General features: G+C 40.7%; 1 long non-coding RNA gene across 1 annotated transcript; it reads right to left on the bottom strand.

The window, feature by feature from the left end:
• Nucleotides 1–3,813: 3,813 nt before the first annotated feature.
• Nucleotides 3,814–7,981, bottom strand: LOC128315050 (uncharacterized). The gene is made up of 3 exons (XR_008297415.1): nucleotides 7,791–7,981; nucleotides 7,437–7,641; nucleotides 3,814–3,943 (listed from the first exon to the last, which is right to left on the bottom strand). It is a non-coding gene; the product is annotated as an uncharacterized LOC128315050 (long non-coding RNA).
• Nucleotides 7,982–27,501: the final 19,520 nt, after the last annotated feature.

Raw genomic sequence — 27,501 nt, 5'->3', positions numbered from 1 at the left:
TATTAAAGAGGTGAAGCTGGAGACAATGGGAGGCCTATTGTGAGAAGGAATATGAAAGAGGAGAAAGAAATTTGGTAGATAATTTATGACGTAGCATTATATTACGGGAAGCAATGCTACTTATGTACTCATTCAGAAATACCCATGGGGGGATGTCTGGGTGGCTCAGTGGGTTAAGCTCCAACTTCAGCTCAGGTCATGATCTCGTGGTTCGTGGGTTCGAGCCCCATATCAGGCTCTGTGCTGACAGCTCAGAGCCTGAGGCCTGCTTCGGATTCTGTGTCTCCCTCTCTCCCTGCCCCTCCCCCGCTCACGCTCTGTCTCTCTCTCTCTTTCTCTCAAAAAGAAATAAACCTTAAAAAAAGATAAGAAATGCACATAAGACACAAGCATCACAGTCTCTGTCCTCAAGAAGCTTCATACTAGTTGGGGATACCAAAGAAAGACAGATTCAAAAATACATACAGATGTTTCTCGAACAGTATGTGTCAATAGCAAATTCACATTAGGACTCTGAACAGACATCAAGAATGCACAGAAGAGAGAAGGAAGTAGCCTTGCCATTCGGCTCCTGCAAATCAGGTAGTCAGAATACAAGTGTATCCTGTACATAAAGCACATAAAGTCCCCTTGGAACACAGAAATAGATTTTATTCTCTTCTGAGAATAATTGGAAATGACCCAGCTGCCTGAATTCCTTGCTTCTTTTTTCAGAAGTAGATTTTTTATGTTTATTTTTTTTTGAGAGAGGGAGAGAGGGAGCAGTGAAGGGGCAGAGAGAGAGAGAGAGAGAGAGAGAGAGGAAGACACGGAATCCGAAGCAGGCTCCAGGCTCTGAGCCGTCAGCAGAGAGCCCAGTGTGGGGCTCGAACTCATGAACCACAAGACCATGACCTGAGCCGAAGTCTGACACTTAACTGACTGAGCCACCCAGGTGCCCCTCAGAAGCATTCTTAAGAACCTCTCCCTGTCTATTCAGCTCTGCTTCTGTTTCCCAAAAACTTAGTTTTATCCTGATTTTTAATTCTGCCTAGAATCTCAGTTTCGTCGATGCTATGGGCTGAATGTTGGTGCTCCCCTAAAACTCATATGTTAGAACCCTAACCATTAGTGTGATGACATTTGGACGTAGGGCTTTAGGGAGGTGGTTGGGGTTAGAATGGGTCAGGAGAGTGGGGGCTTCACGATGGGATTAGCGCCCTTTTAAGAGACCCTGGAGAGCTTGCTTGATCCCTCTCTCTCTGCCACGTGAGGACACAGCCAGAAGGTCGAGGTCTGCAAGCCAGGATGAGAGCCTTCACCAGAACCCAGCCATGCTGGTATGTGACTTCCAGCTTCTAGAACTGTGAGAAATAACCTTCTGCGGTTTAAGACACCTAGTGTATGCTATTTTGTTATGGCAGCCCAAACTGACTTTCCCCGTTATCCCTTAAAGAACTTACATTGTAAGACATTTTATTTTATTATTATTTTATTCAAAAACAAAAATTTTTTTTAAATGTTTATTTTTGAGAGTGAGAGAGACAGAAGGTGAGTGGGGGAGGGACAGGACAGAGAGAGACACAGAATCTGAAGCAGGCTCCCAGCTCCGAGCTGTCAGCACAGAGCCCGACGCGGGGCTCGGACTCATGAAACTATGAGATCACGACCTGAGCCAAAGTCGGACACTTAACCGACTGAGCCACCCAGGTGCCCCTCCTATATAAATTTTCTATCCTAATTGCGTGACACCAGTTTTAAATTAATTGATCTTTTGATTCTCTCAAAATAGAGATAAGGAAAAGTAGTTTCCTGTATGCTGTCTGCTTGTTTTCATTATGATAAAATAGGAATGACCCAAAGAAACAATGGCTTTGTTAGTTTTTCATTTCCGAAACGTTAATTAACATTACGTTTGAAAAATCTGTCTTGGAAAGACATTTCTTTGCATATTGAACTGTACTCATGTAAGTAGTCAGTATAAATCACTCTTTCCATATGATTTATTTGCTCAGGCTTCATAAAACTGCCTTTTATAGTAAATTAGCTCGGCGGGCACATGGGGAGATCACGTTCTTAGAAACTGATTCTTATTCTGTTGTATTACTGACGTGTTTCAGCTGTACTAATGTGCTTCTGGCAACGGATGCTGCGAACCTTTTGCTTGGGAAGCCACGTTTGTCGTGCTCCGTGGTGAGGAACTTCAAGTCCTGACCCAAGGATGCCTGCAGGAGCTGGAGGAGATACAATTTACTTCCTAAGAAGCTGGCTACACCCGTCAGAACGCTGGCAGTCCACCTGTCCTGGCATTTCACGCAGTGCTTGTTTTCCAAACCCAAGAAACATAAACTGCTGTCTCTAATTAACAGCAGAGCACCCCTCTTGTCCAAGTCCTGAAATGATCCTGCTGCTCGATCTGGCATAAAGCTTCTAGCAGAGTCCTGGTGGCAGGAAAAGACATTTCTAGAAGATAATTTAGGAGACAAGCTGGATGCCCACTTTTCTAAGCACTTTAAGTGAATCTTTTGGATCCGAATATCGTATTACGGCTGCGTATTTCAGTCACGGTGTCTGAGCGCCTAACAGATCTCCCTTCACCGGACTGCATTCTGATGTGCAGCCGTGGGCTTCTTAGAAAAGCCAGGAACTCTCAGCTCGCTGTAAAAGCTGACAGAATTTTATGATAGGTCACAATTTCCTGTTCACTTTGGATTCCAAGGTGTCTACTTAGGACTTGTCTTGATGCTAAGCTAAGGCATGGTATATTTGCTTTCCTCCTTTCAATTCTGTTTTGCAAATATAGACTAGTTCCTTTCTTTAATTTTTGAAATTTTTTCCTAGGACAGGTCAGAATAGTTTTTCCCAAATTCAGGGCCTCGCAACAGGGGTTTTCCCCCATATTGACATTTTTTTCATTAGGAATGAGATTTGTAGAGCACCCAATATAAGGCAAAAGGCATGAGACTACCCAGAAGACCACAGGCTGATGTAACCAAGAGTCATACCCTGCACTTTTTCTCAGCTTGACATCTCTATTCTGCCCTTTTCTTATGTTATCTCTGAACGCTTACTCTCTGATGAATCCTACAGATGAATGTTGAGCCCTCTCACCACAGGAGCTAGTTGCCAGGGGGTGAGATTTTTTTTTAAATAGAAAGACAGAGATTTTCTTTATAAAATTTTCTTTATAATCATCACAGGCCTTGATGCTCGCTGTTTGGATTTCTTTTAAAATGTAATCAGTAGGGCTCAAGGCTATTTTTAATTTTAGTTAGAAAAATTAATGTGCCATTTCTAGCTCCCAATTATTGTGCATTAAATTGAGATACAAGGCGCTAAATTTTGAGCCACGTCTGAATTTAATTTAATTAACTTTTTTTTTTCTTTTGGTGCCAATTTGGATGCATTCCCAATAATACCCTCAACATGAAAAGAGAAAGTGGGTTGAAATAAAAGTTAGGAATTGTGTTTTTCCCTGGCCCTGGGGCTTGTCGCCATTGAACAAGCCTGAGAGCTTGCGGAAAGTTCTTGCTTAGAAGTGGACCTTTTTGTGACCTCCCTGACATAATGATTCTACCTTATCCGGAAAGTTTATCTTCTTCCACCGAGCAATTTCAGAAGCATGTAGAATGTTAAAAGAAGAAGTGGACAGTCTCCTAGACAGTCACACTCAGATATTGGAAACCATAATGAGAAGACATCAGACAATTAGGCAATACGTAGCAAGAGATTTTACACAGAACGGTCCCATTTCTAGAAATTTATTTAAAAATGATATATGAGAGACAGAATTGTAGAACAGTGACATTGCAAACAATATCACTGTGCAATGATAAAGGATAAGTACATGCATCATCTGGGGGAACTTCGTTCCCCACTTTACCAGTAACGTTACCTATTACCTGAATCCCATGTTCTCTTTCTTTGCTTCACTCTTGTTTTGCTGGATCCGATCCTCTAATAGCTTCTTGCAAAAGGATGCAGAGAAAAGATGCAAAGAAAGTTATTTCAAAAAAATATTTTGTGCTTCAGAAAATGACTTTAATCTATACTTTCACTTAGTACTGTCGCTGGATATTGATTCAGTTTGAAAGACATTTTCTGTTGACTTCTAGCTGCCAACGTTGCCTTTGAAAAGTCCTATTATAATTATAATTATAATGAAAAGCCATTATAATTTCTCATCCTTTGCATACCTTATGTCAATGTTCTGAAATTTCAGTCATATGCCATCATGGGATTACTCTTTAATTTATTGCATTTGGTTTTTTTGATGACCCTTTTACAATCTAGAGTTCAACGTCCTTTGGTTTTGAAGAGTTTTGTCATATTGTTTTCCAATATCTTTCCCCCACTTTCTCCCTGTCTCGAAAGAGACATTTAACTTCCTGGACTGATCATCTAATTGTCTTAATTTTTCTTTATAAGTTTGCATCTCTTTCTTTCTTTCTTTCTTTCTTTCTTTCTTTCTTTCTTTCTTTCTTAAGGTTTATTTATTTTTGAGAGAGAGAGAGAGAAGGGCAGAGAGAGAGGAGGAGACACAGAATCTGAAACAAGCTTCAGGCTCTGAGCTGTCACCACAGAGCCCGACGAGGGGCTCCCACTCATGAAATGCGACATCGTGACCTAGGCTGAAGTCGGGTGCTTAACCAACTGAGCCACCCAGGCACCCCTACATCTCTTTCCATGTATGTTTTATCTTATGAGAGATTTCCTTTATTAGTCAATTACTGTTTTTTTTTTATTTTTGCCATCACATTCTTTGAATTTCCATGAACTCTTTCTTTCTTTAAATCGTGCTTTTATACTATTCCATGTATTCCATATTAAGGTACTTCTATTCTCCTTATCTCTAAATGTCTTTCCTACTTTTATTTGTCTTTTACAGCTATAAAGTTTCTTAGTATATATGGGATAATAAAAAAGAACAACACCCGAAGCTGATATGATGTTGTACGTCAATTATACTGCAATAAAAAAGAAAATGAAAGAACAACTTTTGTTGTGGTTACCATTGCTCATCTTTTTACTATTGCTATATTTGGGATATACTAATTTCTGCTCCCTCCATTTATCTTTCTTTTGGTTTGTGTTTCCTGTTCTTTTTCTAACCTTTAAGAGGGATGCTTAGCTTATTAATTTTCAGCCACTCGATGAAAAGTTATGCTCCTGGTGAAATGCAATAATAAAGAAACCTCAAACTGACTTTAAATATGATCACTTCCATAAATACATGCAGAGGAAATGTTCGATAAAATTCAGTATCAATACCTGTATCAGAAATAAAACAAAACGACATCATAAATATCCTTAACCTCAAAAACCTATGATATGTCATTTTGGGAACATCATAGTTAATGGTGAAATCTTGAAAGTATTCCGTTCACATCAACAGCAGAACAAGAGTGACAACTGGCATTTCTATTCAACACCATTCTAGACAACACAGCACAACAACAACAACAACAAATGCCAATGATAACAGGATAAAAAGATATGAAGTTATTCATAGTCCATTCCTGATATCTAAATAAATTGCACATGAATCAACTATTTAAATACTTGAATGAAAATGTAAAATCCTGAAAAAGTTATGAGATCATTTCTTTATGATCCCAAGAGTGAAAGAGTTTTTGTTTTAAACTAAGACTTTAAATCCAATGACAACAAATACATTAATAACTTCAACCATATTAAAATGAAAATCTTCTGTATGGTGCACACACACACACACACACATTTATTAAAACTGACCCAGAATTTTTGCCTCTGGGAGTCTTTTCTGTGGATATGGCTCTACTCTCCAAATGACATTATGTCATTGTTTGTAATAGTAAAATCTTGGAAATGTGCATCAAAATGGAATTATAATTATTATTATTAAAAACAATGAGAATACTCCCTGATAACATTATATGTAAGGTATACTGCTAAGTGTATAAACCAAGATGCAGAACAGTAGATAGATAGATAGATAGATAGATATCTCAAGCCATTTTTTGTACAAGAAAAGGAAAACCTAAGAACAAATATGTTGTGTTCCTTTATAACTGCATAAAGAAACATTGAAAGAACACACAAGAAAATAATAAAAGTAGCTATCTATACAAGGTGGAAGTGAACAAGCCGGGGAAAACACTTCCTAAATTTGAACAATTAGCAAACTGGGAAGACACGCTTTACCAACTACGAAGGCTTATTTTAAAGCTATAGTTATAAATACAGTGAAGTCATAGAACAGAGATAGACATATAGACCAATAGAACAAACAAGGAATTCAGAGAGAGATTTGACATTTGACGATGGTGGTACGGTAGGAAATGTTCAGGTTCACCATGTTTCTATGTGCTTCCCCACATTTCTCATACTCTGTCACTTAGGCTGAAGCCATGTGACTAGTTCTAATCAATAGGCCATAAATAAAAGTGATGTGTGTCACTTCCATGTCCAGGCAGTTATCAAAAAAGACAGATGAGAGGCCACTAAGGTATGGCAACATTCAGCTTCTTGTTCTGGGTAGAAGGTATAAAGATTTTGTTTGATCATTTTTCCCTATAATGTACATGTACTATTTCATATATGCTTTTGTATTAGAGTTCTCCAGAAACAGACCAATAGGAGATATATGTGTATATATGTGTATATATGTGTATATATGTGTGTGTGTGTGTATATATATATAGATATATATAGCCTCATAATATACATTTAATATAAGGAATTGGCTTACAGGAGTATGGCGTTTGAGAAATCCAAGATCTGCAGTCAGCAAGCTGGAGACCCAGGAGAGGTGACGGCACAAGTTCTAGTTGTGTCTGACTCAGAAAGCAGGGCAAGACCCATGTCCCTGCTCAAAAGTCAGGCAGAGAAAGCGAATTCTCCCTCAGTCTGTTTTGTCCTATTCAGGCCTTCAGAGGGTTGAATGAGACCCATTCACATCGGAGAGGGAGATTGGTTTTACTCAGTCTTCTTAGTCAAATGTTAATCTCATCCAGAAATGCCCTCACAGACACTCAGAATAATGCTTGACCAAGTATCTGGGTACCCTGTGGCCTAGATAAGTTGACACATAAAATTCTCCACCACAAGTCATAGGCTTTCATACACAAGCTTCATACACATCTCCTTAAACCATACTCAATCTCCAAATGAACACAGTAACAAAATCATAATTCTGCTGAAATGATACAAATAGCTTCTGTGCAACCCCAAATTCAGGGTCTTTCCCAGAAGAGAAGGTAACATCCTTGAGTAAGGTTTACTCCTTGATATCCTGTAACTTAAATGCTAGGATGTAAAATTAACAAGACACATATCACTACATTTTATATTATATGATGAGGGGATAAAAGAGGGAAGAAAACAAAAATATTGGTTAATATATGTGTTAGTTCAGGCTGCTATAACAAAGTACCACAGACTGAGTGACTTACAAACCACAGGTATTTATTTCTCACCGTTTTTGGAGCCTGGAATTCTGAGATCAGGGTGCCTGCATGGTCAGGTTTGGTGAGAGCTCTCTTCTGGACGGCAGACTGCTGATTTCTTGTATTCTCAAGTGATAGGAAGAGAGATAGCTGGATCTCTGGCTTCTTCTAAGGACATAAATCCCATTCATGAGTGTCTCACCTGCATGACCTAATTACCTCCCACAGGCTGCATCTGCAAATACAGTGGGGATTCAAGTTCCAGCGAATGAGTTTTTGGAAGAGGGGACACACAGCGCGTGCGCGCGCGCACACACACACACACACACACACACACACACAAGCATGCACGTACAAACATGTAAGAAAATAATGAGGAAATACTCATGACAGTTGCAGTACTCATTCTGTGTGGTAGTAGCTGCCATTTGTAACTATCTTCTATGCAGTCTGTATTCCCTTTGCCTTCAGCAAGCAGCTCAGCTGGTCAGAGTTCTTCACCTAGTGATTGAAACCATCATTTCTGAAAGGTCTCCGTCATTAGCGGTTCTGCCTGTAGTGGTTGTTGTGGTTTCCCGTTGACGTGGTGACACTAAAAGAACCCTAAAGGATCTCCTGTGTTCCTGACCTTACTTTCATTGTGAGGCAGCACTTCAATTTCTCCTGAATAGTCAGAATCAGTCACCCCAACCAGCACTGTAACTCTCTTCTTTGCCTGTTGATTCAGATGCACGAGGAACCCAAAGGGGCCAGATGTTGGTCCTCACTTCCAGTTCGATGGGATCATTGCTGTGTCTCCTGGTGGAGGCATCCCTTACTTAGTACTTACTAAGGCACCCCTTACTAAGTACCAGGTCAGCAGGGCGTAGAGTCAGGAGATCAAGAAGCAGAAGTGTTGCTATTGGATCACTAGGGGCAATCCTGAGGGGTGCCACTCTTGTTTCCACCCCTAGATTCCTGGACCTGTGAATCTTGGCTGTGGGAGAACGAGCACCTTTTTGGTTGTGGGAGGGGTCAGCTTCAACAACTTATCCTTTACCCCAGAAGGGATATGCCCACATGCTCACACTCTTTACCATTGGAAATAAAGTCATTACAATCTTTGAATCTAATTAGAGATTCTACTCCAGGAACCTCCAGATGAATTCAGAAAACTCATTATTGATATTCTATTCCTCCAGAACCATACTCAGTACCTCTATCCGTGTTAGGATTCTCCAGAGAAACAGAACCAATAGGCGATTCCTAGGTGGATCCCTACCTCTATCTCTAACTCTTCCTATATGAGGAGATTTATTATACGGACTTGACTCATGTAATTGTGAAGGCAGAGAAGTCCCCAGATCTGCAGTCGGCAAGCTGGAGATCCAGGACAGCCAATGGTCTAGCTCCAGCCTGAGTACAAAGGCCTGAGAACCAAGAGAGCCAATGGTGTAAATTCCAGTTTCAGCGCGAGTCGAGTCCAAGGGCAGAAGACCAATCTCCCAGCTCAAAGAAAATCAAGCAGAGGTTGAATTCTTCCTTACACAGTCTTTTTTTTTTTCTATTTAGACCTTCAAGGGATTGAATATGTTCCTCCCATATTGGGGGGGGGGGTACCGTCTGTTTTACCTAGTCTTACAATTCAAATGTTAATCTCATCAAGAAACACCCGCACAGGGGCACCTGGGTGGCTCAGTCGGTTAAGTGTCCGGCTTTGGCTTAGGTCATGATCTCTCAGTTCGTGGGTTGGAGCCCCACATTGGGCTCTATGCTGACAGCTCAGAGCCTGGAGCCTGCTTCAGATTCTGTGTCTCCCTCGTTCTCTCTGCTCCTTCCCCATTCGTGCTCGCTCTCTCTCTCTCTCTCTCTCTCTCTCTCCCAAAAATAAATAAACATTAAAAAAGAAAAAGAAACACCCCCACAGACCCACTCAGAGCAATGTTTAACCAAATATCTGGGCATCTCGTGGCCCAGGCAAGTTGACACATAAAATGAACCATTATAGCTTTTTCATAGGTTTGCTATTTTTTCCACAATTCTTTGTGAATTATACAAATTAGAATGGGTGAAGGATGATTCCTCCCAAATATTCTAGGCAAAGAAAATATTACCAATTAATGCTGTTGGCCTGTTATATCACAAATTATTAGTTGGTACATAAAAAATTTTTACCACAATGTTTTTATGACAGATTTAATCTTTTTACAACACGAAGTGATTTATTTCCTTTATTCCGTTAATGATTTTTAACTTAAAGTATTTTGTCTGATATTATAATTTCCACTTGTGTTTTCCTTTGTTGGTGTTTTCCTGATATTTTGTTTTTTATTTTATTTCTGAATGATGTGTGTAATTTTTAATAAACATTGCTTTTAAAAGCACTTAGTTTAATTATCAAATTTTACTCCTCTTAAGGGGCAATATATTTCACAGTCGGAATTTACTATCAAAACAGTATGGTTGGTTTTATATCTGCCATTTTGTCTTATACTTCCTTGTTTTATTTATTTTTTTTTATACTTTATTTTGTTTTATTTTTTCTTGTTTCAGTCCATTTGCTTTTACTATAGAAACTCTCTTGTTTATTGTTATTTTATTTAGCAATTTAGAAGAGAGAGATGAGCAAACATCGGCCTGGTGAGAGACTTCAGGGGACTCGAACCTCAAGGTCTGGAGAAAGTGAGGTGAGCCTGTAGCAGGTATGATTTGCTTCAAAGCACAGCGGCTGGCTGCTTAATTCATGTCACAGGACAGCTGCAGCATGAGTTTAATCGTAGGTAGAAAAGACTCTATAAGCTTTTTATACTGATCTTTAAAATTGCAAGCCACGTGATTTCAGCGTGCTGTGGAGTGGTCTGGCAATATGCCAGGATATTGTTAGGCCAGGCCTGGGTAGACACCTGTACCTTTGCTGCCCAAATTCTGGATTTGCATCGGTGACCAAAACGACTCACCTTTGATTCATGTGTCCTGTTTACAGCCCTAGTTACACCAGGCCGATGTTTGCTCATCAGAGCATTTGCTTCTTTGCTGAGTCCGAATCTTTCTATGAGTTTTAGCCTCTTTGGAAACAGTCGCTTCATTATTTTCTTTACATGCGCGCACACACACACACACACACACACACACACGTCTAGTTACAGCTCTAGGATGGACTTGGGATGGGCTAATGCACCTGAGGAGTCAGGTTGGTCAGACCTACACAATTTCACGTAAAGAGGCAGGAGAATCAGACGTAGGGTACAGGACTGAAAATGTGTCCTGGAGAGAAAATGTGGAGCTGGTGACAAAGGTGGCCGGCATGGCATATTTCTACTCTTGGCCAAAGGAGAACAACAGACCAAACGTGACTCTGAGGGAGGTGCCGCAGGGTGCACAAAATGTGCACAAAATCACACGAAATTGGTAAATGTCCCATGAATTAATTTCAAGCTAGGAGAATTTTTTTTTTCTTCTGGGATATTAATTCTCAGGTTTTGTATTCTTGACCAATTGGCATCCCACTATGGCTGAAGCCAGGATGGTTTTCTCCTTCCCCCTGACATTTTTTTGTGGCTGCTATGGTTTTTGACAACACTAAGCATGGAATCCTACAAATAATTTGGGCTAAGATGATAACTGAGGGGTTAGGGATGGCTTGTTCTCTAAACGTTGTTGGTGTGGAGTTAGCGCCGAGATGATGTTGTGTCTCTTATTAGATCATTAAATGCTTTATAAACAAGGCCCATGGGGTATGTGACATCAAATTAATCCAAGCTGTGAGACTCTAAAAGTGATTGCACGTATTCTGTTAAGAAGGAGCCAAGCTGCCGAGAGCATTTCGCCACCAGTCAGGCTAAAAGAACTGTTCTCCCTGACATTGAGGCAAATAAGAGGATGATGATCAGTCTTTACACTGAAAATTTTGAACTCCGAATTTTCAGTTGTGAGACTACAAATATTCGATTTTGGATTTTAACATTCTTGTGCTTTGTTTGGGAAGCGTGAGATTTAAAGTTTTAAATGTCTGTTTCAGAGTTTGATAATGGAGGAGACTCTTCTCTTGGCATACGGTAGGGCGAGACTTTTTATCATTAGAGTCACTTTATAGGTGTTTTAGTATTGAGTTTTGCAAGGTCATTCACATTTATTCCAGACAGTTGCTTCTGGGTGACGGGAACATAAATCCCAACAGGTATAAGTTCACTGACTTGATCCTTTGCTGTAAAAAGAATCTTGATCAGGTGCATTGCTAGATGAGCTGAGCCAACATCTTGATAAATGAGGCATTGACTTAGTCAACGGATGGTGGCAATGAAAGAAGTGTAGTGAGGGAGGGAGGCAAATTCCGATCCAGAGTGAATCTCTGTTAATGTGAGAACCAACTGAAGCTCCTTCCACAATGGAAAAGATCCAATGTAATCAGGCTTTACTGGTTAGCTGGCTGCCCCCAATTTGTTACGGTGCCCATTTTAATGTTTTCTTTTAACGTTTATTTATTTTTGAGACAGAGAGAGACAGAGCATGAATGGGGAGGGGTCAGAGAGAGAGGGAGACACAGAATCCGAAGCAGGCTCCAGGCTCTGAGCCGTCAGCCCAGAGCCGGACGCGGGGCTCGAACTCACGGACCGCGAGATCGTGACCTGAGCCGAAGTCGGACGCTTACCCGACTGAGCCCCCCGGGGCGCCCCTGTTACAGCGCCCCTCTTACAAATCAACATTGGTCTTTGCCATTGGACATTTGCGCAGTCGGACTGGTGGTAGTTAGATCTGCCTCCAGAAGGAGAAATTCATGGTGTTGGACCCATACCCTCTGGCTCTGGCATCTTTGCCATTTTGTTCTCAAGCCCACCGAGCAGTTACTGGCTGGCTTAGAAAGGGACTGACGTATATTAGAGCAGATCACCTTGTACGACACTTCGCTGAGAAGATCCTATGCAGTCAGCCCCGTAGGGAGTGTTCACGTGAGACACAATTATTCTTCCTCGAGCCTCTTCTTTTTTTTTTTTTTTTCAACGTTTATTTATTTTTGGGACAGAGAGAGACAGAGCATGAACGGGGGAGGGGCAGAGAGAGAGGGAGACACAGAATCCGAAGCAGGCTCCAGGCTCTGAGCCATCAGCCCAGAGCCTGACGCGGGGCTCGAACTCCCGGACCGCGAGATCGTGACCTGGCTGAAGTCGGACGCTTAACCGACTGCGCCACCCAGGCCCCCCCTCGAGCCTCTTCTTAAAAGTCCACGTCTACCTACGTGGCAGAGGTCTTTGCGACAAATACAGTCATTCTTCCCTCCCAGTTCAAAGCTGCCATTCTCACAGGATGTTTGGCAAATGGGTCACCATAGATCACATGAAACTATTTGCCTCCAAAACCTAAAGAAGCATAAAAAGCCTCATGTCTCTTTCTTAGAGGAAAGAGCTACCAGGTAGAGTAAATTCTATTTCACATTGTATTGTGATCATTTTTATCTTCTCCGGCCCCCTGGACATTCTAAAAATTCACTGAAGCGACAGACTTCTGATTTGTGTGTGTGAAATTCTACGCTGCCTCATATTTGTCCCACTGAAGAATCAAGGGCGCCTGCGAAGAATCTGGCTTACTTTCATCAGCGGAGTGAACTGGCCTATATACCCTGTGGGATGATGAAACCATAGGTCCTTGAGAAGTAAACAGTCACAGAGACTCAGAGAATGGGCGTAGTCCTAGCGAACGTAGGGAGGATGCACTGCTGCCACTGACAGATGAAAAAGAAATCGCTCTGGCGATCTTCACAGATGATATGGGTAACAACGATTGCATAGCGGAAATTTGCAGCTGTGTTGACTCACTACAGTAAAGGGACAAAATCTGGGCGTCTATTGCCATTGAAGTCATCTAATTGCCTTTCAGGTAAATGCATGTTCATCGTCCACGTTGCATCTCCCAACTGTGCATGCTATCCAGGCAAGTTAAATGAGGATGTAGAGGAATTGCCACAACTTAATCTCATGCAGTATTGTTTTCCTTTATTCATCTTGTGGGGAGGAACAGAATTCTGTGAGCTCTCCCACTATAATGGCTTTTGCTCCATGTTTTGGGGAGACAACGGGACCTAGGGATTTTGTTTTCAACGATGCATTTAGAATCTGTGTTCTTCATCCTGTGGATGCGATGGACAAGTTAATGGAGTTTCTGGCTCCACCATAATATAGATTTGGGTATACCTATAAACTCCAGCTCTAATTGGTGGGCTCATGATGGTGTCTGGGTCTGTAGAGATTGGCATTAGCTCAGGTCTAACAATCACCAAAAGGTATGGGTATTTCCCTTCACTGCTATATGTTCACCCTGATACATAATGGCTGGTCTCTTTGGGAAAGGCCAGAAGGAATATCAACACTACATACTTATGGCAGTGTCACAGGAGCCTTGAAGATATCCAGACTCCTTTTTCATTCAAGGGTTTCTAGGTTTGTTTCCAGGTTTGGACATTGGGTAATGAGCTGGGCCGTTCCATCATTACAATTCAAATCTTATCCCCATTCAGTAGATATAGAGGTTTTATATTTTCAGTGACTTAGATAAAGTGGGACCTTAGGATACTTCCCATCCAATTTGGTCTTAAGAATCCATATTTATATTACCACTGGTGCAGATCCCTATGGTTAAAACATTGTGGCTACCACTTTGGTCTTGCTTAAAACCAGGGAACAGCGGTCACCCTGTCTCTAATAGTTGCATATGGTCACATGACCTCCCTCGCTTCTAGACCGATTTCCACTGAACACCTAGACCCCATTTCAATGACAACATCCACCACTGAGGTAGGCATTTACGGGCTCTGGCCATATACTTGCTGACCTCGGAGCTTGAAGGACAAAGTGTGCCAGGTTAGGATAAAATGAGTAGTCCCTCCATGATGGCTTTGAGAGGGTTAGAGTGACCATAGCCCACGTTTATTTGCTTCATGGTGCATGAATGAGTCAGCACAGTTAAAGGCACAGACTAGGTGAGATCAGACACTCCGGTCACCTGAATGTTGGCAAAACTGAAGGAAGAAAGGCAGACTCACAGGCAAGTTCTGTTTCCAAAGGAATAGAACCAGTCCACGGGTGAATGTGTAAACAAGCTGCAGTGTTGGACTTATCCAAGTTAATGAAAGTCAGCGAGTTATTGTGCAGATATGTACCCGGAGTTTTCAGATCATAGCAACCAAATAAGATCTACAGGTCTTATCAGCGAGGTAATCTGATGTTATTAGTTGGCAAGTTTGGCATAGAGTGCAATGACCTAAGGCTTCAAAATACCTCAAGGAATTCTGTTGAGCCATGGCTCATAGAACAGTATTTCTCAAGGGTGGTGGTATACTTCTGCCCAATAGTGTCACAAGTCTCTACAGCACCACTTGGTCTAACCCCACCCTTTTGACATAGAGAGGATACACAATATTGTATCTTGTACTCGCTTGGTATTGACTTTCAGAATGGATTCACTTTCTTGGGTACAAGAGGATGCATAAATAACATGCTTGTTCAAGGAGTCATAGACTTCCAGAGAATAGCTATAGGTACACAGGGCTTATCTGATTCAGCCCTGTAATCAGAGGCTGATTCCAGGCACAGAGATGAGAAAGTTTTCCCAGTCATCAGGTTGAATTCTGTACCGCCATATGTGAATTTTCCCCACTTTTTTGCTCCACGTTGTTGGGAAAACTAGTAAATATACAACCAAACACTGCTGTATGGGTTTTATGAATGTTATATTGAGACCAATAACATTCTGGTTATATTTTCAGGTCAGCAAAACTCATAAGAGAAATGTACTGGCTGTACCAATAGTAATGTGCTATGGGTCATATGAGACCAATAGTCATACCACGTTGCTAAACAGAATATGAAAATCGTTTCTAGTGGAGATGTGGATTCTTCAAATGCTAAATCATATCCTGCATATTTTCTGTTCTGTGTGACAATTTACCACAGATTCAGCTGCTTAAAATAACACACAGCTATCATCTCAGTTTCTGTGGGCCCGGAGTGCAGGTGTGGCTTCAGCAGGTCCTCTCCTAGGCTGCAGTCAAGGTGTTGACTAGAACTGAGTTCTCCTCTGGAGGCTCAAGTAGGAAAGTCACTAAAGTTGTTGCAAAACCAATTTTCTTGTGGCTGTTACACGCATAGCGGTTTGCTTCTTCAAAGTGAGCACAGAAGAGGGTGATGGTTAATTTCATGTTTCAACTTGGATAGTGTTTTTGGCTGACATTAACACTTAAAGCAGTGATCTTTGGATAGAGCAGATGGGCTTCCATAATGTGAGTGGGCTTTGTCCAATCAGACAAAGGCCTGAACAGAACAAGAAGACTGGCCTCCCCAGGCAAGGCGAAATTTTCCAGCAAACTGCCTTCTAACTTTATTTGCATCAGAAGCTTTCCTGGGTCTCCAGCCCGCTGGCCCACACTGCAGATTTGGCACTCACCAGCCTCCATGATTGCGCAAGGCAGTTCCTTATAATTTAGTAAGGATATTAAGTATTCAAATAGAAATGAAGATAATTTAATAAAAATATAAATATGTTTATATATTTTTATATATATCAATGTTTTTCTCTGAGGAGTTCTGATTAATAAAAACTTTAGAGCTAGTCAGCTACCAAGATGGAATCTTACCAAATGTAAAATGTATCATAAATAAGAGAGTGACTTCCCAGCACCTTTACCATATTTTATTGACCGAGAAGCAAGTTCTAGGTCCCATCTACACTCTGGAAGAGGGGATTATACAAGGGTGTGAACATGAGACCATGGGGGATCTCTGAGGCCACCTCCAGGTCTGTCTGCCACATCCTTTATACTTTTAACCGAAAAACAGTATAGAACAATTAAACATTGGACACAGCGGCAGACATACTCTGGGCCCTCAGCTTAAGCTCAATGCACCTTGAGCATCTGTCAGCATGGCAAAGGAATCTCCAAAAGAGAGGAACCAAATCTGCCACCCCCAGCTGGGGTAACATGGCTATTATTTATGGGAATGCAGGAATGGATAGTTGGGGATGTGGACAACGTAATGGGGAGATGGAATGACTCTCCTCACTGGAAAAGTGGGGAGGAAAGAAGCAGGAAGAGGGACCTACCTTTTCTGCTGGAAAGGATAGAGCCATCAGTACCCTCCTGCCTCAGAAAACAGAGATTCTAAGAGGCCAAAGGAGTTTCAGCTGCAGGTTAGGGAGGAGAGTGAATCCTACAGATTTCTCCAGGCTTTACGGATCATGGAATTTGACTCCTACACAGCCTTGGGCGCAAAAGAGTCTACCCCTGAGAATGTGGTTCCAGGACAGACCCAGGCTCTGCTATGATGTGGCCCATCTCAAGGCACCTCATCTGGGGCATCAAGGTCAAGACAGCAAGAACGGAAGGTGTTGACCTGGCATAAGGGGCAGCAAACCTGGTGTCACTGAGGGTGGTGGCAAAATTCCCATCACTGAGGAAACAATGGGACTTAGAAGGAGAGCCTAACCATTCATCCAGCACAGGGCCTTCCCCAGAAATTTGATTTCGTTGCCAACAGAGGGACGATCGGTAAGCTCCTTATTATACTTCTTCAGATTGATGGAAAATATGAAAATTTTATAATATGAATATAATCACATTCATATGTTATGGGGATTCAAGATAGACTGTCAAGGTTTCCAGCATGTATTAAGTGCACAGTAAATATTATTTTTATTTCCAATTAATGAGAAGAAACATCCAAACTGGTATCTACCTGAAAACCTTTTTTGAGGTAGAGATCATTGATTTGACTAAAATATTTTTAATTAACGTAGGATTTGGGAAAATTCAGATAGCTAAAGCAATCTGTACAGTTGGTTTTTTTTTTACTCTAATCTAAGCTCTTTTCACTACCTTCGTAATTTGCATGTAGCTAGGAATTGACTGACAGATATGGCAAAACATATATAAACAAAAGCATGTATTTACTCTTGTTCCTATTGGAGTGGGTAAGAGAGAGAGCGCTGGTGGGCTGGCCCATTAGAACTTGAATTAGGATAGGATCTTGGAAGACCAAATAGGCTGTGGACATTGACCTGAAGCTACCAACGAACAAGTATAATTCAGAATTGATTCTTATTATAAAAGATGAAGCAGAATAGTATCAAGGGATACTAATAAGTATGAGGTATAGAGGATGGTCAATAAAGGAGTCAAGAGCTAACTAGAACATAATCTAATGGAAAAACAGTAAAACCATCCAGGCAAGGCCGTCTTCATGGGCGTGGGACCCATAGAGTCATAGGTGGCCTTACACTAATAAAGGTTTCTGTGCTTGGCTTAATGTTCTGCCACTGTCATCATGAACTTCTTAATAATTTTTCAGTAAGGGGTCTCTCATTTTCACTTTGCACTGAACCCTCCAAATGTTGTAGCTAATTCTGCATCCAGGGCCCAGGCCTTTGATAAAGATGAGGGGTAAAAGATATCGTATCGTAGCAGGATGGCCTCAAGGACAGTTTGGAGTAAAGGACACAGCCACGTGGGCATTGATAATAGGTAAATGTGACAATTCATCTTGAGCGAACTGCTATTTAATATTCAGGGTCTAGAGTTTACCGACTGGAAAATTTTTGAAGTCAAAGATTTGTATTTGTATTTTGTGTTTTTTTTAATTGCTGTTACTGTTTAGATAGTTCTTTAAAAGATTTTTAATGATCCCCCTTCTCCCTCCCTGAAGTCGCTTGTGACTCTGTTTATTAGTCTCCCTATCACCCTGCCAGACTGATTAAATTAAAGGGAAGAGCTGTGAGCATTTTAAGGGGAAATCAGTGACACACACACACACACACACACACACACACACCGTGTTAATATGCAAAAAGAAGATTTTGTTATTTTCAATATCATATACAAGTAAAGTCTTAATAATATGCAACACGTCATTTTGTATAGATTTGTGCAATGTTTTGTGAAACCAAAATTGACGACTTAGGTTTGTTTTTAGAGATGGCGCCCAAAGACATTGGCATTGCCTATAAAAAGTAGTTTAAAACAGAATATAGGCAGCAAGAATAAAAACAAATGAAATAAGCAGTCTTATTTATTTATTCTTTTGCTATTAGACAGTTCCGGATGGCAATTCACAGTCACAAAATTTATTCTGAAAAATTGTAAATAAAGTCAACACTAGTTTTCTGAAAAGAGTTTTTTTCCTGGGCTGTTCTCTCTCTCTCTCTCTGCCACACACACCTCACACACACAGAGGTGCACACACAGTCCCATCGCTTCACACACATACAATCATAACTCATCTTTCTTCCCCCATCATCCCTATTTACTAGACTGAGCCAGCAATGGAAAAAATAATAGGAAAAAGTGGCCATGCAGAAAGAATCCATAAAGACAAATTTACGTTTTTCATTTGAGGTCAGGAGGTAGCATGAAACTCGCTATATATTGTAGCCCATCCCCCAGGCGATGCTCTCTTGCGATCCCAGTGGATGGAGGTGGGTTGTTTGGAATGTAATATGTCACGATGCCCATTCTTACCTCTAATGATCCCACCCAGTGAGGTGACCTGAATTAGCCTCGTGGTACAGAACAAGGGTAGATTATGTATGTGGTCATATTTCATGCCTTGATAAGCATGAACTTAATGAGTCGCATTACCTCATCTAATTATTTTTTTTAAATCAACAAATAAATATTTTACCTATTACACTGTCTCGCAGAAGAGAGACAAAGGGTTCATTCAGACTAGATTAAAAGTCTACCACAACCACCAACACAAACGAAGGCAACATGTCCCAACCAGATATATACAACAACAACAACAACAAAAAAACACAGCAGCTATTCCAGCCAGAAGGATACAAAGGTAGCGCCCTGAATTCTCCGGAGAATATATGGATGCTGTCCATGATCCCCCACCCTCTGGGGGATGAGCTTTCCGCAGCCAGGAAGGAGCAGCAGCCTTCAAAGCGCAGGTGTTTCTGAGTCATCGGAGAATCAGGCAGACAACCCACAAAGCTATAGTTGGTGCAAAATGAGATTTTTAATCTGTTTCTTGCCTTAAAGAGTCTATTAAAAATATTTCCTAAAAAATTAAAAATGAAATTACCCTATAACCCAGCAATTGCAGTACGAGGCATTTATCCAAAGGATATAGGAGTGCTGTTTCAATGGGACACATGCACCCCAATGTTTATAGCAGCACTATTGACAATAGCCAAATGATGGAAAAGCCCAAATGTCCATTGACTGCTGAGTGGATTAAGATGTGGTATATAACACAGACACACACAGACACACACAGACACAGACACACACACACACACACATAATGGAAAACTACTTGGCAACGAAAAAGAATGAAATCTTGCTTTGCAACAATGTGGATGGAACTGGAGGGTATTATGTGAAGTGAAATAAGCCAGAGAAAGATAGGTAGCATATGATTTCACTCATGTGGAATTTGAGAAACTTAACAGATGATCATAGGGGAAGGAGAGGAAAAATAAGATAAAAACAGACAGGGAAGCAAAACATAAGACTCTTAAATACAGAGAACAAACTGAGGGTTGATGGGAGTGGAGGGAAGGGTAAATGGGTGATAGGCATGAAGGAGGGCACTTGTTGAGATGAGCACTGAGTGATATATGTAAGTGGTGAATCACTGGGTTCTACCCCTGGAGCCAAGACTACACCGTTTGTTAACTAACTTGAGAATCAAAACAAACAAACAAACAAACACCAAAATAACACAACTCAAACAAACCCCAAACATGCAGAATAAACTTTTCGAAGTTGAAAAAAAAATGTTGCCTATGAAGTGAAATCTATGCTCAGTCATCACCTAAAAGAATACGGATACTTCCCTCCAAATGGCCATTAAGTAGCTTTTCATGAAGGCTCAAATGGCGTCTCCTGTGACTGTCAACATTTTTTTTCTTCCCTCTCTGTGAGTTCTTTTACATTTTCTCCGCTTACCCCTAACCAGTTTGGTCTTAGACTCACAGACAGACAAGCTGACCAGATCTATTTTTCCAAAATCACAAAAGGCATCACATTAATAAAGTGGAAAGAACATCCTTTTCATAGAATGAAAAATGCCATTTCATAAATCAAAAAGGGCATTCGTTCCATTTCAGCACTTAAGATAGCACTTGGAAACATTCTGTTGAATTACAGACATTCTTTGATGTAGGACCAAATCAGACGAAGATTTTCATAAGGTAGCAAATGAGCAAGATTTCCTAATGTCCTCATGGCGATCTTCCTTTTTTGTAAATCTTGCTAGCATTAACTAGGACATTGAGATACCAAAGTTGTTGATATTTGGACTTCAGATGTTTCCTAATTCAGGAAGGCTGCAACGGCTAAGTATTTCTAGGACTTAGTTGTATTTAAACATTTTGAAATTTCCCCCTTATCAGAACTTGCCTTTGTCAAAACTTGTCAATTTAAATTTAAATAAATGGCAACTTAAAAGATAAGGTAATGTACATTCATGCTTGTGCTCACACACATATGCATATGCATATTTTATTTTTTTTTATTTTTTTTAATGTTTATTTTTGAGACAGAGAGAGACAGAGCATGAATGGGGGAGGGGCAGAGAGAGAGGGAGACACAGAATCGAAGCAGGCTCCAGGCTCTGAGCCATCAACCCAGAGCCTGACGCGGGGCTCGAACTCACGAACTGTGAGATCGTGACCTGAGCTGAAGTCGGACGCTCAACCGACTGAGCCACCCAGGCGCCCCTGCATATGCATATTTTAATACACATGAAATATATATGTGATATGTCTGTTACATATAATGTGTAGAGTTTTCCGGGTTGGTTACTATTTTGAATATTCTGCTCTCTAGACAATGGTCATGTGTCAGGACATGTTCTGATTCAGAAAATACATTCAGAAATATGTTCATTGTCAAGCCTCATACGTCAAGCTTAGCCTTTCGTGTGTAAAGGTCTGAGCCCAGGTTCAAGTACAACTCTGTAACAGACTTGCTGTAAGTTTCCTGGAATTTGCTAAAGATCAGGGCTTCGATTTTCTTGTCTCAGAGGCAGGTATGTATACTTCTTAACTTACATACTTCACAGGGTTATTTTTGAGAAACAAGGAAAATGTGAAAACACTTTTGAATCTATAGAACATTTTACAAACTCACCTGTTTTTGGGTCCACAGCTCTATCCGTTATTTTGAGGGAAAAAAAAAAGTGCTTGAGTTCCAGCGTAAATTGTTCAGTGGGTTATCTTTCACAATGTTAATGTGAAATCAAAGAGAAAAGAAAGTGAAAGAGTCACTAAATCACAGAAAAATGATTTCTTAGAAGACAGATTGTATTTTAAACATACAATAATGTCTTCTAGACACCTGATAAATGATAAGCAATTTTTTCAATTTTCATGGAATGATTGCATGTCCAAAATTAGGTTAAGAAATGAAGGCAGTTTCCTTAAATGTATTTTACCATGGAAAATCAAACACAAGAGGGCATCCCTACATTTGTTTAAAACGATTCCCCAAAATAGATTTCAGATACTCAGTATGTGTTTTCCATTTGATCTAATAGCTCCTTATATGCCTGAAACAGAGCACGCTTCCTAAAATTTATTAGTCCCAAATATCACGGTATTTTCACGTTATGATCTTCACATCCTATCCATAAAATACTCTCCCTCGTGAGGCTATAACTCCTTTTTTGGCTTAAAAAACATTTTCAACCTACTCAGTGACTTAAAGTTAGAAAAATCTAACAAAGCCTAATGGGTATCGACAGGGACACGAATACTCAGAATTTTAAAGCCTAAACAATAAACCTACCAAAAGCTCTCAAATCTGTCTCTTGCCTATCCCTCCCTCTCATTTTGTCCAGCTATGACACAAACCCCAGTTCTGTCAGCGAGTCCAGAGGCAGCCCAATTTGATTGAAGGTCCCTGAGGAGGGGCTCTGCAGTCAAAATCTTCTCAGGTCTGAGGTATGTGAGGAGCAAGTTCATAGAAATCACACACAAGTTGAGCCAGAATACACAACGCAGAAAGAAGGCTTAACCTCTGCCCCCCTTCTGGAACAGAACTTTGGAATATGCAGGAGAACACAGTCAGACCTTGTTTTATTGCACTTCACTTTATTGTGCTTCACAGATACTGTGTGTCTCACAAAGCCAAGGTTTGGGGCAGCTCTGTGTTGAGCAAGTCAATTGGCACCATTTTCCCAACAGCATTTGCTTACTTCATGTCTTTTGGTCAGTGTGGTAATTCTCACATCATTTCAAACAATTTTGTTATTACTGTGTTTGTGGCGGTGATCCGTGATCCATGATCTTTGGTGTGACTATTTGTAATTGTTTTGGAGAGCCGCCCCCACACCCCTAGAAAACAGTCGACTTAATCGATAAATGTTGTGTGTATTCTTCACCACAGCCATTCCCCACCTTGTTACCTTTCCTTGGGCCTCCCTAGTCCCTGAGACAAAATAATATTGAAATGGAGCCAATTGCTAACCCTACAATGGCCTCTAAGTGTTCAAGAGAAAGGAAGTCACACATGGCTCACTTTAAATCCCAAACTAGAAATTATTAAGCTTAGTGAAGAAGGCATTGGCAAAAGCCAAAACCCAAATCTAGGCCTTTTGTGCCATGTGGTCAGCCTGGTTGTGAATGCAAAGGAAAAGCCTTGGAAATTAAAAGTGTTACTCGAGGGGCCCCTGAGTGACACAGTTGGTTCAGCCTCTGACTCTTGATTTTGGCTCAGGTCATGACCTCATGGTCGTGAGATCAAGCTCCGCACTGGGCTCTGCCCTAAGCATGAAGCCTGCTTAAGATTCTCTCTTTCCCAATCCCTCTGCCCCTCCCCCTATCTCTCTCTCTCTCTCTCTGTCTGTCTTTCTCTCTCTCTCAAAAAAAAAGTATTACTCCGGTGGACATAAGAATGACTAGAAAGCAAAACAACCTTCTTGCTGGTATGGAGAAAGTTTTTGTGGTTTGGAAAGAAGATCCAACTAGCCACAACATTCCCTTAAATCAAAGCCTAATCCAAACAGGGGAAGGTCCTAACTCTCTTCAATTCTAAGAAGGCTCAAAGAGGTGAGGATGTTGCAGAAGAAACGTTTGAAGCTAGCAGAGGCTGGTTCCTGAGTTTTAAGGAAAGAAGCCATCTCAATAACATAAAAGTTCAAGATTAAGCAGCAGGTGCTGATGTAGAAGCCACAGCAAGTTATCCAGAAGATCTAGCTAAGGTGATTAATGAACATGGCTGCACTAAACAATAACAGATTTTCAATGTAGATGCAACAGTCTTTTTTTTGGAAGATGATGCCAGCTCGGACTTCCATAGCTAGAAAAGAGAAATCAATGCCTGACTCCAAAGCTTCAGAGAACAGGATGACTCTTGCTAGGAGCTAATGCAGCTGTAACCAGAATTTGGGAGAAGTTGATTGCAACCCTCATGGGTGATTCTAAGGGGTTCAAGACGAGTGGAGGGAGTAACTATAGATGGGGTGGAAATGGCAAGAGAACGAGAAGTAGAAGTGGAGGCTGAAGAGAGGACTAGACTGCTGCAATCTCATGATAAAACTTGAAAAGATGAGGAGTTACTTCTTACGGATGAGCAAAGAAAGTGTTCTCTTGAGATGGATCTACTCCGACATCCTGGAGATGCTAGGAAGATTGTTGAAATGACAACAAAGGATTTAGAATGCCCCATGAACTTAATTGATAACACAGCAGCAAGTTTGGAGAGAATTTATTCCAACTTTGAAAGACGTTTTGTGGGTAAAATGCTACCAAACAGCATTGCGCGCTACAGAGGAATTGTTCAAGAAAGGGTCAATCGACGATGTGGCAGACTTCATTGTTGTCTTATTTTAAGAAGTTGACACAGCCATCCCAATCTTCAGCAACCACAACCCTAATCAGTCAGCAGCCATCAACGTTGAGGCAAGACCTTTCACCAGCAAAAAGATTATGACTCACTGGAAGCTCAGAGGATAGTTAGCATTTTTTAGCAATAAAGTATTGTTTAATTTTATCTAAAAATTTTTAATGTTTAATTATTTTTGAGAGAGAGAGAGAGAGAGAGAGAGAGAAACAGAGCACGAGCAGAGGAGGAGCAGAGAGAGAGGGAAGACACAGAATCCAAAGCAGGCTCCAGGCTCTGAGCTGTCAGCACAGAGCCCGACGCTTGGCTCAGACTCACGAACCACAAGATCACGACTTGAGCTGAAGTGGGACGCTTAACCAACAGACCCACCGAGGCACCCCAGAAATGAAGTACTTTTAAATCAAGCAATGTACATTTTTTTGGCGTAATGTTGTTACATACTCAATAGACCACAATAAAATGTAAAAATAACTTTTATATGCACTGGGCATCAAAAAAGTTTTTGACTTGCTTTATTGCAATGGTCTGAAACCAAACTCACAATATCTTCAAGTTATGCCTGTGTATTTTAATAGGGAAATGCAGACGCTGTGTCTGTATGCGTGTGCGTGTGTGCGTGCGTGCGTGTGTGTGTGTGTGTGTGTGTCTGCATGTCTGTAATGTCAGTGGTGGTAGGTGCTAAGATATGAGACAGCAAGATAAGGAGGTGCTATGTTGGGCAGACTGCTGAAGACCTTTCTGATAAAGTGTATTGCAAAAAACTCTGTGATGGCATTTAAGATAGCAGAAATAGAAAGTGCAGAAATACTGAAGTTACAGCACTTTTGATATCTTTGAAGAACATAAAGATGCCAGTGTAGCTAAAGCAGAATGGATGAGCAGTATCCTGGTAGGATTTGAAATCAGAGAAATATCAGGGAAGCCCTTGTGGTTCCTTGTAAGGCGTTGGCCTTTCTCCTGTATTAAAAAAGGAGGGCACCTGTGTGGTTCAGTCCGTTAAGTGACTCTTGATTTCAGCTCAGGTCATGATCTCACGGTTCGTGAGTTTGAGCCCCACATTGGGCTCGGCACTGACAGTGCGGAGTCTGCTTAAGATCCTCTCTCTTTCTCTCTCTCAAAATAAGTAAACTTTTTTTTTTTTAAAGAAACCAATGGAAGATTTTGAGGAGATGATGAGTTGATCAGACATTTTCTTTTTATGTTTTATGTTTTTTTTAATGTTTAATATTTTTGAGAGAGAGTGAGCGGGGGAGGGCCACAGAGAGGGCGACACAGAATTGGAAGCAGGCTCCAGGCTCTGAGCTGTCAGCACAGAGCCCCACGTGGGGCTCGAACTCATGGACCATGAGATCATGACCTGAGCTGAAGTCGGGCGCCCAACTGTCTGCGCCACCCAGGCGCCCACAGACATTTTCACTTTAAATACTACTTTAGATCATGTGCAGTAAAGTGACGCCAGGCAGATGAAAAAGACGTGTTAGGAGACCGTCACAATGTCGAAGGTGAGAACTGGTGGTGGGTTAGACCAAGTTAGTAGCAGTGGAGATAATGAGAAATGGTTAGATTCTGGGTAGTATCCAACGATTTGTTGAGGGATCCGATGTAGAAAGTGACAGAAATGGAAGAGTGACAAAAAAGACTGTAATGCATTAGACCTAAGAAGTTGGACAAATGGAGCTTCCGTCTACAGAAATGGGGAAGGCAGAGAGAAACAGCTTTCAAGCAGAAGATAAGGAATTTGGGTTTTCTGAACTGCTTATCAGGTATCCAAGTGGATATATTAAGCAGACAAATGAATACATTACGGGAGCTTGAAGACGAGTCAGTTGTGGAAAATGAGATTTAAGTGAGTCAATTGTGGAAAGATTAAACTGAAAGGCATTTGGACTAGATAAATTCCTCTGGGATTTCGTGACAGAAAATAAGGATCCTAGTTCTTGGGAAATTAAGAGAATCCTGTAAAGGAGACTAAGAATGAGAGATCACTGAGGTGGGTAACTGAAAGAAAGAAAAATTCCAGATATCAAGTGACAAAACGTTCAAGGAAGACAAGAGGGATCCGTGAATGTTATTCACAATATTGTTTGATAATTATTTTAGCCTCTGTTGAGTATGTAGTTACGTATACTATTTTGATTTCACATACTGGTTTTATTTTGCATATTCTCTACTATTTTCTTGACCAAACTTGCCATACTAATTTTATTTTATTATTTTATCATTTTTATGCATTAAGTTTGACTCTCATTTTGTTCCTGCTTTTTCTGTTATTTCATCGTTCTACTCTCTTTCGGTTGAATCTTCTGTTCTTTATCTAACTGAATGGTTCTCAACCGGAGGCAGTATCTCGAGGAGGATAGAACAATCAGGAAATCTCTTCAGCTCATTTTATGGAGCTACCATAACCTCAGTAGCAAAACCAGAAAAGGATCATGTAAGAAAATTAAATGATATGTTTACTTTACTCAGTTCACTCATGATGATCAAAGCAAAAATCCTCAGCAGAATATTGGTAAGCCAAACTGACAAAATAAACAAGAGAAAACGTGACAATGTTGGGTTAAACCAAGCAATGCCTGACTGGTTTACCATCAGAAAATTCAATGTGTTTGTAACCCTATTAACAGGTTGAAGAAAGAAAAGTATGTGATACCTCTATAGATGCAAAAACAGTATTTAATCAATTTCACATTCATTTATGATAAAAGTACAATAATAATAAACTTGGGTTGAAGAGAATTTATTTAACTTTCTAAAGAGCATCTAAAACATTGCAGACATTAATTACAAAACATTGAAAGCATTCTCTTTCAATTTGAAGAAAACCAGAGAACCCACTACAGCAAACTAGCCCTCCCCACCTTTCTGTAAATACCTGCTGGCCATTTTCCAATTTCTGTCTTCTCAGGTAAGGGAGGCGCGATTTCTTCCCTCTTCTTCTTCCTACACAAATCCCTAAAACCCTGAAGTCTTGTTCCTGTGAAAGGTTTGTTTTCACTTGCTTAAATTTGGGGGTTACCTTGATACTTTTGGTGAAAGTGTTGCACATGGGGTCTTATATTTGCAATCTAGTCACTCTGTTTAGTTTTACGTGGGGATTCACAGAGAGACACAGACTATGCCTCTACCAATGTTGCCAGCTGCCTAGCATCACGGGTCTTTAACTTTTTCAAGGGAAAAGGACAATTTATTAATGGGCCTTTAATTTTTTGCATATGAGTGTAATCATAGAAAGTGGTGCAAATTTACACTGCCAACATTTTAATTCTGCTAGAC

This window comes from Acinonyx jubatus, chromosome C2 (assembly GCF_027475565.1).
Source record: "Acinonyx jubatus isolate Ajub_Pintada_27869175 chromosome C2, VMU_Ajub_asm_v1.0, whole genome shotgun sequence".
NCBI lineage: Eukaryota > Metazoa > Chordata > Mammalia > Carnivora > Felidae > Acinonyx > Acinonyx jubatus.
Note: the sequence above shows the minus strand (reverse complement) of the source record. Positions and strands in the feature narration are given on the sequence as shown.